The sequence below is a fragment of the Bos taurus genome, chromosome 28 (assembly GCF_002263795.3).
Source record: "Bos taurus isolate L1 Dominette 01449 registration number 42190680 breed Hereford chromosome 28, ARS-UCD2.0, whole genome shotgun sequence".
Taxonomy (NCBI): domain Eukaryota; kingdom Metazoa; phylum Chordata; class Mammalia; order Artiodactyla; family Bovidae; genus Bos; species Bos taurus.
In genome coordinates, this window is record NC_037355.1 from 4,157,916 (window position 1) to 4,165,745 (window position 7,830).

Sequence of the window (7,830 nt, forward strand, 5' to 3'; positions counted from 1 at the left end):
CCAGTGTTATTGTAAAAGGCAAAATATACTTTATTTTTATGGATGAATAATATTCACATATATATATTTATAGTTATACATCACATTTTATTTGTCATTCATCTATCAATGGTCATCTAGGTTGCATCTTTATCTTGGTAATTTTATGTAATGTTGCTATGAACACGAAGGTGCAGATATCTTTTCCAGGTAGTGTTTTCCTTTTCTTCAGATAAATACCCAGAAGTGTAATTGCTAGATCATTTGTAAATTCTACTTTTATTTTTCTGGGGAACCGCCATACAGTTTTTCACAGTGGCTGCACCAATTTACATCCCCATGAAAAGTGCACAAAAGGTTCTCTTTTTATCATATCCTCGCCAACACGCATTTCTTGTCTCTGATAACAGCTGTTCTAACAGATGTGAGATGATATTTCATGGTGCTTTTGACTTATGTTTCCCTGATGATCAGTGACGTTGGGCACCTTTTCATATACCTGTGACCAACTGTACGTCTTCTTTGGGAAAATGGCTATTCAGACCGTCTGCCCACTTTTTAGTTGAATTGTTTATTCTTTTTCTGTAATATATATAGCATATCAGATACATGATTTGCAAATATTTTCTCCCATTCTGTAAAGGCTTTTTTATTTTGTCGATGGTTTCTTTTGCTGTACAGATCTTTTTAGTAAGCATGCAGTCCCATGTGTTACTTTATTCCGTTGCCTTGTTTTTGGTGTTAAATCCAAAAAAATCACTGCCGAGACAAATGTCAGAGAACGCCCCCCTGCCGTATTTTCTTCCGAGAGTTTTATGGCTTCAGGTATTACATTCAAGTTTTTAATCCATTTTGAGCTAATTTTGCGTGTGGTGTAAGATAGGAGTCCTGTTGCATTCTTTTGTATGTGGCTGTTTAATTTTCCCAACACAACTTATTAAAGAGACTATCTTCTCCCCATTATATATTCTTGATTCCTTTGTCATAAATTAATTGACCATATATGTGGGTTTCTTTCTAGGCTTTCTGTTCTATTTCTTTGACCTATGTGTCTGTTTTTATGCTAATACTATATGTTTGTGTGTATTTTTCATCTTTTATATACATTTTCCCTGATCCCATCTCTTTGTCAGGAGACATTCTTATTTAAATATGCTTGACAGTCCTACCCACATCAAATGGAAGGTCCAGTTCCCTCCCTAGGGGTCTGCAAATCTCTGAGCAGGAGCAAAAAGATGGGGGAAGTTGGGCAGGGGGAGCACAGTTTTCATTCTTACAACCATCCTTGACTCTGAATTTCTGCTCTCATAAATCTAAAGTTCTCACTCTTTTCCTTGTTCTCTTTCTTCTGCTCTGAAAAGACCCTCGATTACTTTTGGACTCTGTGGGAGAGGGCGAGGGTGGGATGATTTGGAAGAATGGCATTGAAACATGTATAATATCATATAAGAAACAAATCGCCAGTCCAGGTTCGATGCAGGATACAGGATGCTTGGGGCTGGTGCACTGGGATGACCCAGAGGGATGATACGGGGAGGGAGGTGGGTGGGGGGTTCAGGATGGGGAACACGTGTACACCTGTGGCGGATTCATGTTGATGTATGGCAACACCAATACAATATTGTAAAGTAATTAGCCTCCAATTAAAATAAATACATTTATATTTAAAAAATAATAATAAAATAATTTTTTTTAAAACTCAACTCTTTTTAAAGGTCTTTTTCTTCTGTTCCTCCTTGGGAGTCTTTTCACATTGTTTTGGCTACTCCATTTTAGGGTACCCTTCACACTAAACTCTGCAGGAAACGGAACTTTCTTGTTATATAGCTTAATCCCTGGGCTCTGGGTTGGCCTTCAGATATCAGGCTGCTCACTAACATTATCTCTAAGGCAGTATACTCAGGGACTTCTCTTGAGTAGCCCAGAACTGGATGAATTTGAAATTTCACCCTTTCATATGGAAGAAAATGATATGCGATTTATATTCCTACTCATATGGTATTTATACACTCTTCCTCCACCTTCAGGAGGCAAAAGTAGTCATAGTTTAAAATAAGATTTTTCCTCCATTACATTCCTTCTTATTAATATTTAGTCATTATTTTATTTTATTAAAATATTTTCTCAGCTCATTCTTTTTTTTAAATTACTCATTATTATATCATACCATTTCCCCACAGCTGACTGATCTCTTTTCTGCAAATCTAACTCCTACTCACTCAACAAAGATCATCTGAAATCCCGTTTCTCTCACAAAATGTGTGAATACAAAAGCTTGTGTAAATAAACACCCCACTAATCTTAATGTAGTTTTTTACACTTCACAAAGGACTTGCACATACAAATTCTCATTTGATGCTCTCGATGTTGTTAGGACTTTCATTTTACATAAGAGAAAATTCAATCTTTGTGCAACTGAACAACTAACCCAAGGATATACAGTTAAATTGACTGGAGCTGCTGCTGCTAAGTCACTTCAGTCGTGTCCAACTCTGTGTGACCCCATAGACAGCAACACACCAGGCTCCCCCGTCCCTGGGATTCTCCAGGCAAGAACACTGGACTGGGTTGCCACTTCCTTCTCTACAGTTTCGCATTTCAGGGAAAGATCTGTTTTCCTTTTACCTTTTGACCCCTTCACTCAAGGCCTGTTTGTTTTTTAGTTGTTGGCATTTACTATAGCTTTGCAATATAGTTTGAAATCAGAAACTGTGACATCTCCAACTTTGTTCTTCTTTCGCAGGATTACTTTGGTTATTCAGGGTCTTTTGTGGTTCCACACAAATTTTAGATTTGTTTTTTTCTGTTTCTATGGAAGTCTCCTGTGGGGTCACTGCTCCTGTCTCTTGGGTCCTGGTGCACACTGGGTTTTGTTTGTGCCCTCTAAGAGTCTCTGTTTCCCCAGTCCTGTGGAAGTTCTGTAGTCAAATCCCACTGACCTTCAAAGTCAGATTCCCAGGGGCTTCCCAGTCCCTTTGTCAGATATCCAGGATGGGAAGCCTAGAACTTTCACAACAGTGTGAGAACTGCTTTGGTGTAATGGTGCTGCAGTTGGTATATCCCCCACCTGGTGGCTCAATAGTGGGCCTAATGGCAGCCTCCTGCACAGTGACTTATAACTTCTCTGCAGAGTGCATCATGTGAAATGCCAGACTGGATGAAGCTCAGGCTGAAATCAAAATTGCCAGGAAACATATCAGTAACCTCAGATATGCAGATGACACCACCTTTATGGCAGAAAGTGAAGAAGAACTAAAGAGCCTCTTGATGAAAGTGAAAGAGGAGACGGAAAAGTTGGCTTAAAACTCTACATTCAAAAAACTAAGATCATGGCATCTGGTCCCATCACTTCATGGCAAATAGATTGGGGGAAAAATGGAACAGTAACAGACTTTATTTTCTTGGGCTCACTGTGGATGGTGACTGCAGCCATGAAATGAAAAGACGCTTGCTCCTTGGTAGAAAAGCTATGATAAACTTAGACAGCATATTAAAAAACAGAGACATCACTTTGCCAGCAAAGGTCCAGTCAAAGCTATGATTTTTCCAGTAGTCATGCATAGATGTGAGAGTTGGACCATAAAGAAGGCTGAGTGCTGAAGAATTGATGCTTTGCAATTGTGGTTCTGGAGAAGACTCTTGAAAGTCCCTTGGACTGCAAGGAGATCAAAACAATCAATTCTAAAGGAAATCAATCCTGAATATTCATTGGAAGGACTGATGCTGAAGCTGAAACTCCAATACTTCAGCCACCTGATGGAAAGAACTGACTCACTGCAAAAGACCCTGATGCTGGGAAAGATTGAAGGCAGGAAAAGAAGTGGATGATTGGATGGCATCACCGATTCCACGGACATGAGTTTGAGCAAACTCTGGGAGATAGTGAAGGACAAGGAAGCCTGGCGTGCTGCAGTCCATGGGGACACAAAGTGACACAAGTGAGTGACTGAGGAGCATTTCTGTGGGAAAATGCCATGGGAATTTTCATAGAGATCACATTGAAACTGTAGAATGTTTTGGGTTGTATGGACATTTTGAAAATACTAATTCTTCCAATTTATGAGCGTGGAACATGTTTCCACTTATTTGTATCTTCTTCAGTCTCTTTCATCAATATCTTACAGTTTTCAGTGTATAAGTCTTTCACCTCCTGGTTAAATTTATTCCTAAGCATTTTATTCTTTTTGATGCAATTTTAAATGGCATTGTTTTCTTAACTTCTCCTTCTGATAGTTTGTTATTGGTGTATAGAAACAAACTGATGTATATGTATATAGATCTTGTATCCTGAAACTTCACTGAATTGGTTTCTTTGTTCTAATAGTTATTTGGTGGAGTCTTCAGAGTTTTCTATATACATAATATCATGGCATCTGCAAATAGAGAACTCTCTGTGATTTGGATTCCTTTTCTTTTTCTTGCCCAGTTACTGTGGCTAGGACTTCCAATGCTCTGCTGAATGAAAGTGATGAGAGTGAGCATTCCTTTTTTGTTTCCGATCTTAGAAGAAAAGCTTTCTACTTTTCACCATTGAATATGATGTTATCTGTTACTCTTGTTGTTGTTCAGTTGCTAAGTCATGTCCGACTCTTTGTGACCCCATGGACTCCAGCATGCCAGGCTTCCTTGTCCTTCACTATCTCCCAGGATTTGCTCAAACTCATGTTCATTGAGTCAGTGATACCATCCAACCATCTCATCCTCTGTTTCCCTCTTCTCCTCCTGCCCTCAATCTTTCCCAGAATTGGGGTCTTTTCCAGTGAGTCAACTCTTCACATCAGGTGGCCAAAGTACTGGAGCTTCAGCTTCAGCAACAGTCCTTCCAATTCAGGGTTGATTTCCTTTAGGATTGACTGGTTAGCTGTGGGCTTCTCATGTAAGGCTTTATTATGTTGATGTAGATGGCTGGATGGCATCTACAATGGACATGAGCTTGAGTGAACTCCGGGAGTTGGTGATGGACAGGGAGGCCTGGTGTGCTGCGATTCATGGGGTCGCAAAGAGTCAGACACAACTGAGCAACTGAACTGAACTGAACTGATGTTTCCCTTGCTACCCAGTTTGAGAGTTTTTATCATGAATGGATGTTGAATTTTGTCAAAAGCTTTTTCTGCATCTACCGATATGATTTTATGGTTTTTATCCTTCATTTTGTTAACATAATGTATCACATTGATTCATTTGTGGACAATGAACCATCCTTGCATCCCTGGAATAAATCTCACTTGATCATGATGTATACTTTTAATGTATTGCTGAGTTTGGTTTCCTAATATTTTGTTGAGGATTTTGCATCTATGTTCATCAGGGATATTGGTCTTGAATTTTCTTTTTTGTGTGATATCCTTGTCTGGTTTTTGTTTGGCTTCATAAAAGGAGTTTGAAAGTGTTCCTTCCTCTTCATTTTTTTTAAAGAGTTTGAGAAGGATGGGTAATAAGTCTTATTTAAGTGCTTGTTAGAATACACCAGGGAGATGTCATCCTAGACTTCTGTTTGTTGGGAGGTTTTTGATTACTGTTTCAGTCTCCTTACAAATAATCAGTCTGTTCAAATATTCTATTTCTCCATGATTTAGTCTTGGTAGGTTGTCAGTTTCTAGGAATTTGTCCATTTTTTCTAGTTGTGCAATTTGTTGGCATTTAATTCATAGTATTTTCCAATTTTATCCTTTTTTTTCTGGCTAAGGTATTATAAAGCATACTCAATTTCAGTATGCATGTCCAATAAGGACTTAAATAAAATCATATCCCCATATCATTATCAGACGCACCAAAATTAAGAAAATCTCCTCATACGACCCATCATCCAGCAAATATTAGAATTCATATGATTGTCTCACAGATTCTCTCTACTGTTGCTTTATCTTATTTAAGAGCTAAGCAGAGTTTACACCTTGCACTTGACTGTCATGTCTTAAGTTCCTTTTACTCAATTTAACTACTACCCTGCCATTTTTTCCCATACCATTAATTTACTGGAGAAATAATATCACTTGCACTGTAGAATATTCCCTGAATTTACAGCTGATTGTTTCCTTATGATATTCCTCTTATTTTTTTAGATAGTTAGATCTGGAATGTTTATTAAATTTAGGCTCTATATTTTATGTAAGAATACGTCATAGTGCTTGGTATGTATTTCCTATTTTATCACCTGTTGGAAACATAATGTCTAATAGTTTCATGTTTCATGATGAAATATGGCTCCTGGATTTAAATGATACCAGCTTCATTCCTATTTAGAATATTTTTCATCAACTTTTCACCTGTTTTAGCAATTGATAATTGTGAATAGATCCAGCATTTCTTTCAGTTCAGTTCAGTTCAGTCACTCAGTTGAGTCCAACTCTTTGCGACCCCATGGACTGTAGCTAGCCAAGCTTCTTTGTCTGTCACCAACTCCTAGAGCCTGCTCAAACTGATGTCCATCAAGTCAATGATGCCATCCAACCACTCATCCCCTATCATCCGCTTCTCCTGCCTTCACTCTTTCCCAGCATCAGGGTCTTTTCCAATGAGTCAGTTCTCTGCATCAGAGGCCCAAGTATTGGAATTTCAGCTTCAGCATCAGTCCTTCCTATGAATATTCAGGATTGATTTCCTTTAGGATTGACTGGTTCAATCTTCTCGCAGTTCAAGGGACTCTCAAGAGTCTTCTCCAATACCACAGTTCAAAAGCATCAATCCTTCAGCGCTCAGCTTTCTTTATAGTCCAATTCTCACATCCATACATGACTACTGGAAAAACTATAGCTTTGACTAGACAAACCTTTGTCAGCAAAGGTTATGTCTCTGCTTTTTAATATGCTGTCTAAGTTGGTCATAGCTTTTCTTCCAAGGAGCAAGCGTCTTTTAATTTCATGTCTTCAGTCACCATCTGCAGTGATTTTGGAGCCCAAGAAAATAGTCTCTCACTGTTTCTCCTTTTTACCCATCTGCCATGAAGTGATGGGACCAGATGCCATGATCTTAGTTTTTTGAATGTTGAATTTTAAGTCAACTTTTCACTCTCCTCTTTCACTTTCATCAAGATGCTCTTTAGTTCTTCTTAATTTTCTGCCATAATGGTGGTGTCATCTGAGTATCTGAGGTTACTGATATTTCTCCCGGAAATCTTGATTCCAGCTGGTGCTTCATCCAGCCCAGCGTTTCGCCTGATGTACTCTGCATATAAGTTAAATAAGTAGGGTGACAATATATAGCCTTGATGTACTCCTTTCCCAATTTGGAACCAGTCCATTTTTCCACGTACATTTCTAACTATTTCTTCTTAACATGCATACAGATTTCTCAGGAGGCAGGTCTGGTGGTCTGGTATTCTCATCTGTCAAAGAATTTTCCAGTTTTTTGTGATTCACAGTCAAAGGCTTTGGTGTAATCAATAAAGCAGAAGTAGATGTTTTTCTGGAACTCTTTCGCTTTTTTCTATTATCCAATGGATATTGGCAATTTGATCTCAGGTTTCTATGCCTTTTCTAAATCCAGCTTGAACATCTGGAAGTTCACAGATCACCTACTGTTGAAGCCTGGCTTGGAGAATTTTGAGCATTACTTTGCTAGCGCATGGGTTGAGTGAAATTCTGTGATAGTTTGAACATTCTTTGGCAGTGCCTTTCTTTGGGATTGGAATGAATATTGACCTTTCCAGTCCTGTGGCTACTGCTGAGTTTTCCAAATTTGCTGGCATATTGAGTGCAGCACTTTCACAGCATCATCTTCAGGATTTGAAATAGCTCAACTGGAATTCTATCACCTCCACTAGCTTTGTTCGTAGTGATGCTTCCTAAGGCCCATTTGACTTCACATTCCAGGATGTCTGGCTCTAGATGAGTGATCACACCATCATGGTTA